Source organism: Varanus komodoensis, unplaced genomic scaffold (assembly GCF_004798865.1).
Source record: "Varanus komodoensis strain SLA01 unplaced genomic scaffold, ASM479886v1 scaffold14_1, whole genome shotgun sequence".
In the NCBI taxonomy this organism is placed as follows: domain Eukaryota; kingdom Metazoa; phylum Chordata; class Lepidosauria; order Squamata; family Varanidae; genus Varanus; species Varanus komodoensis.
In genome coordinates, this window is record NW_025335438.1 from 18,078,320 (window position 1) to 18,086,272 (window position 7,953).

General features: G+C 42.0%; 1 protein-coding gene across 6 annotated transcripts in view; it reads left to right on the forward strand.

The window, feature by feature from the left end:
* The first annotated feature begins 2,495 nt into the window (after positions 1–2,495).
* Positions 2,496–7,953, forward strand: part of RB1CC1 (RB1 inducible coiled-coil 1) — a 77,398-nt gene continuing 71,940 nt past the window's right edge. For 4 of the 6 annotated variants that reach the window (XM_044424485.1, XM_044424486.1, XM_044424487.1 and 1 more), the window contains exon 1: positions 2,497–2,787. The gene's annotated coding sequence lies outside the window, so the exon portion shown is untranslated. Of the gene's footprint in view, positions 2,788–7,953 lie in introns of all 6 variants that reach the window. The other 2 variants (XR_006414139.1, XM_044424490.1) reach the window with 1 other exon arrangement.

Sequence of the window (7,953 nt, forward strand, 5' to 3'; positions counted from 1 at the left end):
CTCAGATATGCAGATGATACCACTCTCATGGCAGAAAGTGAAGATGAACTAAAGAGCCTCTTGATGCGGGTGAAGGAGCAGAGTGCAAAAGTTGGCTTGAAACTCAACATTAAGAAAACTAAGATTATGGCATCTGGTCCTCTCACTTCCTAGCAAATAGATGGGGAAGAAATGGAGGTAGTGACAGATTTTATTTTCCTGGGCTCCAAGATCACCATAGATGGTGACTGCAGCCAAGAAATTAAAAGACGCTTGCTCCTGGGAAGGAAAGCTATGGCAAATCTAGACAGCATACTAAAAAGCAGAGACATCACCCTGCCAACAAATTGCGTATAGTCAAGGCTATGGTTTTCCCAGTTGCAATGTATGGCTGTGAAAGCTGGAGCATAAGGAAGGCTGAGCGCCAAAGGATTGAGGCCTTTGAATTGTGCTGGAGGAGACTCCTGCGAATCCCTTGGACTGCAAGACGATCAAACCAGTCAGTCCTAGAGATCAACCATGACTGCTCTTTAGAAGGCCAGATCCTGAAGATGAAAATCAAATACTTTGGCCACCTAATGAGAAGGAAGGACTCCCTGGAGAAGAGCCTAATGCTGGGAACAATAAATGGCAAAAGAAGAAGGGGACGGCAGAGGATGAAGTGGCTAGATGGAGTCACTGAAGCAGTTGGTGTGAGCTTAAGTGGACTCCGGGGGATGGTGGAGGACAGAAAGGCCTGGAGGAATGTTACCCATGGGGTCGTGATGGGTCGGACATTTCTTCGCGACTAACAACAACAACAATTAGTATTCTGTTTCAAAAGGGCAGGGCTAAGTAGCCCAGTTCTGTCATCTTCTATGTCTTATACCATCTCATATGCTTTTCGCAACAAAATTTCTCTATCAGAACAAATCTAAAGTAATTAAAATGATCAAAGCAATTCTCCCTGCAGATCAATAGCCATACATAGTTACTGTTTTGCTTCCATTTTTATGTGGGGATAGCCCAAATTAGGCCTGGTTTGCAATCTGTGTATTCTGGAGAAAGCTTTATTGTGCCATCACTCCATCTCATTCATGGATGCTTATCCATGTTTATGTATCAAGCCATTGTCATTTTCCATTTGAAAGTCTATTTTGTTTCACCACTCCTTTTATATATGAGGGAGAAAAAGACAGGCAAACACTGCACAATGGTTTCTGACTGGTAGCCCTAGGATCCCTGCATCTGGAAGTACCTGGGTGAATGAGCTGGCATTAGATATTGGCCTATGACTGATAATACCATTCCTTCCTCTTTATTTTAACCTACTCTCTATTTCTCCTTCTATCAGCCATTATGCTAGTTACTCACAGGTATTTAAACCTTGCCTTACATATTCTCTTTGAAAGAAATGAAAGCTAAGGACAATGAGCTCTTAGCTATAGTGGCTCCAGAACTTCAAACAAGAGGAAGAGTTGTTTTCAGTATGGATGTAAGACTTAAAACAGTGATAATCAGTTGTAATGTCTGGGCTTGTTTTTATTACTATTTCCTGGTTTGTTCTATGACCTTTTGTTTTTTAAACGGTCCACATCATAAAATTAAGCATTTTATATAAAATCTGTGGAAATAGAATCATACAGTTGGAAGGGACTATTTAAGTCATTGAGTCCAATCACTTGCTTGGTGCAGGAATCCACTTTAAAGCATCCCTGACAGATGGTTCTCCAGTCTCTGAATACCTTGATCTACTGAGAGTCCACTTGCTCTATAGGCAGTTAGCTCCATTGTTTGACTCTGTTTTTACTGATTCAACTGAAATCTGCTTTCCTATAACGTAAACTCATTGTTTCTTGTCCTACAATATTGGATGATAAAGGAATAGGGTGCACGCCTATTCTTCATGGCAACCCTATCATATGCCCCTGAAGTTCCGCCATTTCAAAGATAAACATGCCCAGTTCCTTCAGTTTTGCCTCACAGGTCTTTGTTTTAGCCTCTAATAACCTTTGTTGCCCCTATCTCTAAACGCTCTTATTATCTGAATTCCTTTTCAATCGTATTGCTCAGAACTAAACGCAGTATCCAAGGCAAGGTCCGACAACTACAGAGTAGTACATTCCATGATTTACATATTACATTTCTATTGATACAATATAACATTGCATTAACCTTTCTAATAGTAGTAGTACCACCTTGTGATTCATAGTCAGCTTGGAACGATTGCAACTCCACAGTCCTCACACACAGTATTGCCAAACCAAGATATTTCCATCTGTCCATGTGACTAAATTGGCAAGCCTAGGACTCTCTTTGCTGCTTATTTGTTGAACTTTTTGTAACTTTCCCCTTCAGTCGACCCACCGGCATTTCGAAGAGAGTCATGCCGATGCCCTTTCCCTTTTCTTCCTTCTGGACTTAACCTGAGAGATGGCTTTGCTGCCACTCTATGGCCGGACTCTATGGTCCCTCGCCCCGCCTTCCTTGTGACTTACCCGTCGTGCACTGCGGCGGAAGAGAGTGACGACAATAACAAACAGCGGCGGTGAGGGTTGAGCGTCAGCGAGTGGGGGGCCTTCCTCTGCGAGAAGAGCTGGTCTCCCGAGCCGGTCTCCCCACTTCTCCGCTTGTCAAAAGGCTCGCCGTCCGGGTCCACTGCTGTTGGGGCTGCTGCACCTCACTGTCCCTTCTGGACGGCGGAACCCGAAGCTGCCTCTGTGGAGCCGCAGCGGAGGGGAGGAGCTTCCGCGGCCGCCGGTCACCGGCCCGGGATGGTTCGCGGGGCCGTCCAGCTGTTGCTTCGGCGGCTGTTGTGGCCTTCTTTGGGTGAGTCGCGGCAGGCGGGCGCCTCGAAGGCAGCTGCTGTCACCGAGGCGACCAGCGCCCGCCCTCACGGAATGGGCAGGCGCCGGGTGACAGTGGCGGCCCACTTTGGGTTGCTGGGTGGTCGTGTTTGGGTGTCGGTGGAAGGGGAAGCCTTTTGCCGACGAAGGGTCTCCCTGTGTGAAAGAGCCCAGCGGCGTCGGACTAAAAGCCCAGCCTCATCTAACTACCCCAATCTCCTCCCTCACGTAGCTTGCTCAGAGGGGGACGGACGAGTCTCTTCTTGAAGTTAACTTCAAGGGGAATGACTCAGCCCATCCGCACGTTGGCAGTCCCGTCACAGCAAGCACCTTGTTATTGTGAAAAGCAGGCAACGTGGTTTTAGGGTAGTGGTTGTTTTCCCCTTTTCTATACGCCGCGCTATCTGATTTAAAGTCTTAATTTTAACAGAGGTTTATGCGGAGTTCTTGGTCTTCTTTCCTCCAAACTTTTCTTTTTATGTTTATCCATTTTGCATTGAAAACTCTTTGCAAGTAACTCCCAACTCTCTCCCGATCTGTATTGTCTTGTGCTTCAAGCAGCTTTGGCCTAAATTGACCTCTTTGTTCGCTTGCTTTGGTTGTATTTAAAGCTTGCCGACAGCACACACAGATAAGATCTGTTTACGGTTTTGTCTCTGTTGGCAAAATATACTGTTTCTTTTGTTTTACTCAGATGTTGTAGACATCTGAAAATTAAAAGTTTAGTTGACAGAGAAAATAAGTAGCATAGAAGATTTATATGCTTCATGACCCTTGTGTATTAGCCACTGTAGCTCTGTTTGACTTGTTCATTGGAGCTAGTTTAGGTGAAATCCCAGGTTTTTTTAGGATTCTATAAATCATTCTGCTGAAAAATAGAAATTGTTTGGGTTTCTCTCTGAGATAGTTGTTTTTGTCTTCAACAAGTTTTGACACTGATTTTACAAAACCTTGCTTGTATCCCTAATTTTCAGTCTTAGAGATACATCAGGTCACAGATGTGGAATGTTAAAAAGCCTTCTCAGCCAGTGTTAAGAATTATATTGACTTGCTGGACGTGTCATATATGGTGTGCTGCTCGAATTAATTCCACAGTATTTATATACTTTTTTTAGCTGACAAATATTTGTCTATCTAACCAATTAGTTTAATCCATCCAATTTGTATTTTAAAGAGTTGTTACATCATTTCAATAAGTTTTGGGTTAAATGTCCTTAGAAATGAATCGTTCTGTAGTGTGTCATGAGTAATAGTCACACTGTTTTTCAAAGGATAATAAGTCAATGTTTTCCTCAGTGCAGTATTGTAATCGTAATTATGCCTGTGGTGTGTTTGGGTAATTAAAAAACAATCTAGGCCAATCACTGTCATATGCATACCTTTCTATTCTAGTGTAGGCTAGTGTAGAGGAATTGTGTAACTATTTGTCATTGTTTCAGCAGTCAGTGAGTCTTCTATTAACAGATATTTGGGGCAAAGGAAGCATTGAAATATGTCTTGATCAATGTATTTTGGGAACCAGGTAATTGTGATTACACTGTGTTTTTGATCAGTGCTTTTATTATTTTTGCATTGTAGTAGAAATTACTTTAATAAATAATAGGGTTCTCCGGATGTGTAAGGATCTTAACCTTAAACACTCAAAGAGCCATTTGGACCCATTTCCCATAGAAAAGAAAACACTGGGAGCCACAAAACCCTTTTGACATGTGCAATGAAGATAATACTGCATATATCATTTTTTACCTAAAAAACCCCCAGACTGGTAAACCAGTCCCATCAGCAGTGAAAGCACATGAATCTGCCCACATACCATTAAACATTCTGTTTTCTTCTGAAACTTTTCTTTTCTTGGATTTACCCATAGTTGACCCACCGGGGGGTCGAAAAGCTCAATAAATCACGTGCTGGCAGGTGTTGCACATTAGCAGTTGTGGTGCATATTTTGTGTGACAGGGAGCCGCTGTAGAGAGATGAAAGAGCCACATGTGGCTCCAGAGCTGCGGGTTGCTGACCCCTGTGTTAGACTATAACTTCCATCCTCCACATCCAATATGGCTAGTGGGCAGTGACCTTGGAAATGATAATCAAAAAGTAACTTCCCCAAAGTTGGGGAAGGTTAATTATGCTGTTCCTTTCATGCTTATTAGTGCCAGTAATTATTTAATGAATCATTATGGATTGTATACATGGGTTTCTTTCATGCGTTTAATTCACTGATGGATGTTTTCATCCAAGGCATTGTTATATCTATAAGAGCTCTTGGGATGTTTCACATATCTAGCATAGACAAAAACTGTAATCCTATGCTCACTTTTCTGTGAGTAAGTCTTATTGAACTCTGTGAGACTTTCTTCTGAGTAGAGATGTATAAGATAGTACTGTGACTCTCATAGGTGACACATTTTCTAGTTAAAATATATTTCTGAATGGCAGCATGAGAGTTGAGGATTACATGTAAGTGTAACATTACTCAATCTAAATTGTGTTTGCATGGGAATGGAAAAAAACTCCATTAATTTAAGCATCCCTGCAAATCTTCGTTATTGATAATATTCTTTCTTTGTAGCATTGATAACATTCTGAGCACTTCTTTGCTAATCTTCACAACAGTTTTATATATAGGCTGTTGGCTACAAAATACAAACACACTGCAGGTGAGAAAATACTGATTTTCTCAAGATCATCAAATGAATCTTTGCTCACAGACTTTGAAATTGGTTCCCCACAGTTCCAGTTCTGTCTGTTGGACCATGTTCACCCTACATAATGGAGCATAGTCATCTGGAATATGCTCAGTTTTCTTTGTTCTTACTTAAAGTGATATTAACATTCTATTACTGGAGGAAAAATGACATTCCTAAGCCCCAGAATCATATTTTAGTACTTGAAAATTTAACAACTTGTTCTGCATGTGACTGGGGAAATTTTCTCCGTGTGTTTAAAAACTGCTTGGATACAACACATGCCAAGTGGAAACCTTTTGGAAAACTTCCTCCCACATAAAGAACATAAGAAAAGCCATGCTGGATCAGACCAGAAGTACATCTAATCTAGCATTCCATCCACTAGATGGCAAACCAAGTACCTACAGGTTCCCTCAAGCAGGATGGGTGTTAGACTTCCTCATGCCCACGTTCCCAAGCAAGAAAGTAGCACACAGCCAGCAAGGATAGTAGCCAGTGATAGCCTCCTCCCTCATGAATCTGTCCAGTGCATTTTTAAAACCATCTGGATTCATGGCCATCACCACGTTCCATGGCAGTGAATTCCATAGTTTAATTATAACCTGTGTGAAACAGTACTTCCTTTTCTCTGACTTAAACCTCTCACCAGTCAGGTTCAAGTGTTATGCGGGAGAGAGAAATGGCCCCCTCTACTTTCTCCACATCATGCATTTTTAAAAAACTGCTCTCCTATATCTTCCTTTACTCACCTTATTTCTAAGTTGAACAGTCCCATAGCCACTCCTCATAGCCACTCCTCATAGGAAGAGCCTCATTAGAGGCTTCAGCCCTCTGATAATTTTTTTAATGCCCTCTGTACTTTTCCCAACTCAACATCCTTTTTCACGTGAGCACTGAAGCATTGTATAAAATCTTGGCAATTCTATTTTCTATTCCATTCCTAACTATACCTAGCATGGAATTTGTCTTCAAAGCAGATGAGCACTTTGAACACATTTTCATCAAGCTGTTCACCACTACCCCAAGATCCCTTTCTTGTTCAGTGACTTCAGGTGGTGTTTCATTCATATGGCTAGCCCACACACAGCTGATAACTAAGTCTTTTTCTGGTGGAAATTCCATTGTTGATTGGGAAGGAAGGATTGTTATTGCTGCTACAATGCTCAGCAAACACCATGACTGCATGCTCAGAGGCTTGTATATAGAACTCGTATGTGATATTCTGTCTGGAAAAAGGGTTGGAATCATGCTGCAGGCACATGCACAATATAAGGGCTTTACTGTTAAAGCTGGTCTAAAATATTTTTAAGTAAAAAACGGTTTATTAGCATCTGTGTGATGGGAGCAAGCATTTTGCAAAGGAATGGATGGGGTCATAATATTAAACAATGTATACTATATGACTGAGGGCTCAGGGCACAACACTAGCATATTTGGGAAAGTTCTCAATGAGGCCTTAAGAAAACCCTTGCCTCTTGAGGGTCCTTTTGGTGATTTTAGACAGAAATGGGCGATGTGGTGTTGTTAGAGCCATTCCTTTCATCCCTTAACGAAACATAAGGGTGCTTCCAGGGACTTGGCCATAAGATTTTTCATTCTTCCACAGTTCATACATCAGGAAAAGAGGCCCATCATCTGCCACTTGTCAAGAGAAATGGTATAGCAGAAACAGTCATAGTCCTCATTGAACACTTCAATTTGTGGAACAAGTCTTAGGTCAGCATTGTGTTATATCCTTGCAGTGTTTCTTTGCCTTTAAAGTTTCATGTCAGAAAGAAGATTGCCATGTCTTGCTTACCCTATCAATGCATTCTGGGTACCTTAGTTGGGTTTATGTGCACTTGTCTGTTATTTCCCTAGTGACCTTATTTGGGTGATACATTGGATCTCTGTCTTCAGCTGTTCTTTATTTTGCAGTTGTAAACCCTGACCCTCGTCCTGTAAGAAAGAATTCATCATATGTGTGTGGTCAGCACAACCTTAGCTTGAGGTCATCACCACACCTTGTGATAGTAAATCTTGCAAGCAGCGTAACAGTATTCAAACTGTAGGTTGCAATAAATCACATAAAAGGTTCTCTAATGTGAATTTTTGATTTAACTTTTCTGCTTGTTGTTTAGTGAAGTTGTGTCCGACCCATCGCTACCCCATGGCCACATTCCTTCATGATCTTCTGTCCTCCACCATCCCCCGGAGTCCACTTAAGCTCACACCAACTGCTTCATGGACTCCATCTAGCCACCTCATTCTCTGCCATCCCCTTCTTCTTTTGCCATCTATTGTTCCCAGCATTAGGCTCTTCTCCAGTGAGTCCTTCCTTCACATTAGGTGGCCAAAGTATTTGAGTTTCATCTTCAGTATCTGGCCTTCTACCAAGCAGTTAGGGTTGATCTCTAAGACTGACTGGTTTAATCTCCTTGCAGTCCAAGGGACTCACAGGAGTCTTCTCCAGTACCACAATT